Source organism: Chenopodium album, chromosome 27 (assembly GCF_948465745.1).
Source record: "Chenopodium album chromosome 27, dcCheAlbu1.1, whole genome shotgun sequence".
Classification (NCBI taxonomy): Eukaryota; Viridiplantae; Streptophyta; class Magnoliopsida; order Caryophyllales; family Amaranthaceae; genus Chenopodium; species Chenopodium album.
In genome coordinates, this window is record NC_137860.1 from 13,144,191 (window position 1) to 13,147,033 (window position 2,843).

Genomic DNA, 2,843 nt, shown 5'->3' on the forward strand with positions numbered 1-2,843 from the left:
CAAAACCCCCCTTTGCCACCGGTTTTGAACCGCTGGCCAGTGGGGGGGTGGCAAAACCTAGCAAAAAAGGCCACCGGTTCAAAACCGGTGGCAAAAACAAGAATTGCCACCGGTTAACCGGTGGCAATAACCCTTCCCGGGTTTTTTTTAAGGGGTTATTGGCACCGGTTCTTGTTCAAAACCGGTGCCAATAATGGCCAAAAAAAATAAATTTTTTTTTTTTTTTTTTTTTTTGCATTTTTTTCACTTAAATTGATATATAAACACTAACATATACATAAACTTGCATATTTTTATAAAAAAATGATGTAATATTACAATTTTTGTCCAAAAAAATAAAATAAAATACAAGGTTACAAACAAAGTGGCTGCAGAGTAGCAACATAGCAACACAGAAGCAGATTAGCAGCAGCGAGAGTTGAACAGCAGTGGCGTAGAGCATAGCAGCAGCATCAGGAGCATAGAAGCAAAAGAAGTCTTCACAACAATCACCAAGTCATTACAAACCAATTTCAAATCTGCAAGGAAAGCACCATCAAATCTCTAATTTCAGACTTTCAGTCATCATTCCCAGCTAAGTCTTGCTCTTGCAGTTATTAATAGTTTAATACAAAGATTGGTTCAGCCTCTACCACTAACAGAAGATTTGGGAGGCAGCAAATAAGAGTCGTAATAGCATTGAGACTGTAGTTCATATTTTTCTTTACAAGAAATACACCATTCTAATGTAGACTGTAATGCAATCCAACCCCTTTATGTCACCAAAGTGTGTTCTTTTCTTTAGAATTTCATTACAACTTACTATGAAGGAAATGTAAGAAGAAAATACTGTTTGTAAAGGCAGAGATGATTTGTCACAGAGAGTCCATGACATTTTTCTTAAAAAGATTACTTATCAAATGAGCCGTAAGAAATTAAAGAAAATAAATTTTTTAAACAATGGGAAGACCAATTATCTACTGACAAGCCACAAGGACAAATAGTTTAATATGCAAAGGAATATGCATAAGGTTCTCAAAGTACAACTTCAAGTTCTATCTTTCCAGCCTAGTAACTAACAATTATCAATAACTAAAGGGTCAGAATTTGAGCAAAGAAACTTCAGCTAAACAAGGCTCAGCATCACTAAACTGTACATAATAACCAAAGCTCAAAAACAACGGCAAAAATTTCCTTAATTACTCTCTCACTCCACCATTTCAAACCACAGACCAAATGAATCCTCAAAAACTCAAATATTGACATGCAAACAACTTTCTTTCTTCATTTCTAATCACAATACTAACATATTCTCAATAATATTATACCAGTCTATACTTTCAAATACCTGTTCATTAGAACATTGCAGAGCAACTTTAACTGAATTGTGTATTATTAATACCACTATGATTAATCATGACTGCAATAAATTACCAATAACAACATATTATATGATAAAATTCAAATAAGTGGAAAAGGAGAGTATACCAGTGGCCTTGAGGATACGGAGGATCTTGCTGCCAGTAACACTCCTAACCTGAGCAATACCGTGAGAATCCCTAAGAATCACACCAATCTGAGATGGTGTAAGACCCTTCTTTGCAAACTTGCAAATGTTATCCTCCACCTGCAAACAAATATACCAATCAGAAATTAACACCAAAAAAAAAAAAAAAAAAAAGGGCATTGAAAATATTGATAAATTTATAGACTTTTTCAATCATTTTTCAAAGTACACATTAGTGTGCATTGCACAATTATATAAATTCAAACAAGTTTTACAATAATTTTTCCAATTGCGCATCATTCAATTAATTTTATCCAGGAAAAGAAAAGTGGGGTATTGCACATAAATTGATTGATATAACCCACATTTTTAATCAATTCTCGAAAAAATCTTAACCCAACCAAATTTACCCACAGAAAATTCATGGGTACTGCAAAATTAATGAATATAACTAACATTTTCAATCATTTCTCAAATTAACCATTACTCAACCAAATTTACCCAGTAAAAATAAATCATGGGCATTACAAAAATCAATTAATTCAAACAATTCCTTCAATCCTTTATCAAAATACCAATAACATAACCAAATTTAACCAGGAAAAAATATACATTGCATAAATTAACAACTTTAAACACCTTTACAGTCATTTCCATAAACACCCACAATGCAAAGAACCTAGAAACACTAACCTTAGATTTTCGATTACCAACGAGCTTGATTAACGAGCCCTGGCTTCAATGGGGAGAGAACGGATCTAGGCTTCAATGGAGAGAGAAGGAGTAATATTGAATTAAATCGAAATCCATAAAACCCTTGGTTTTCGAAAACATGAAATTGTAAATTTGACAAAAATGAAAACTCAAAAAACACGAAATAATGAAATTATTTACAGAGAAAAGAAGAAAAACGCACGAACCTTCAGGGAAAATCATTTCGCGAGAGGAAAACGACGAGAGTTGGGTTTGTATCAGCTCCTAGTGCCACTGCCGCCGTTGCTAGGACATGAATAGAGGGAAGCGGGAGGAATGGACGACGGCACGGTGGAGAGAGGAAAGAGAGAGAGATGAGAACAGAGAAGAGAGGGGAGAGGGGAGAGGAGGAGAAGGAGATTGAAGAAGGGGAAGATCGAGAAAGAGAAGGAGATGAGAACAGAGAAGAGAGGGGAGAGCAGGAAAGAGAAAGAGGAGAGAGAAGGAGGAGCGGCTATGAGAGGAAAAGGGTAGGGTTTGGGGGTTTAATTCGGGTTTTTTTTTTATTTTTTTTAATCTCACTATTGCCACGGGTTCAAACCGGTGGCCTTTCCAATTTTTGCCACGGGTTTGGTTGAACCGGTGGCAATTGTTCTTTGCCTCA

General features: G+C 35.5%; 1 long non-coding RNA gene across 2 annotated transcripts; it reads right to left on the reverse strand.

Annotated features, from left to right (window-relative positions):
* Window positions 1-274: 274 nt before the first annotated feature.
* Window positions 275-2,843, reverse strand: LOC145620546 (uncharacterized). Of its 2 annotated transcripts, none has more exons than XR_014108253.1 (4): window positions 2,407-2,843; window positions 2,180-2,244; window positions 1,468-1,606; window positions 275-518 (listed from the first exon to the last, which is right to left on the reverse strand). It is a non-coding gene; the product is annotated as an uncharacterized LOC145620546 (long non-coding RNA). The 2 variants fall into 2 exon arrangements; XR_014108252.1 differs by having other exon boundaries at window positions 2,180-2,249; window positions 2,407-2,841.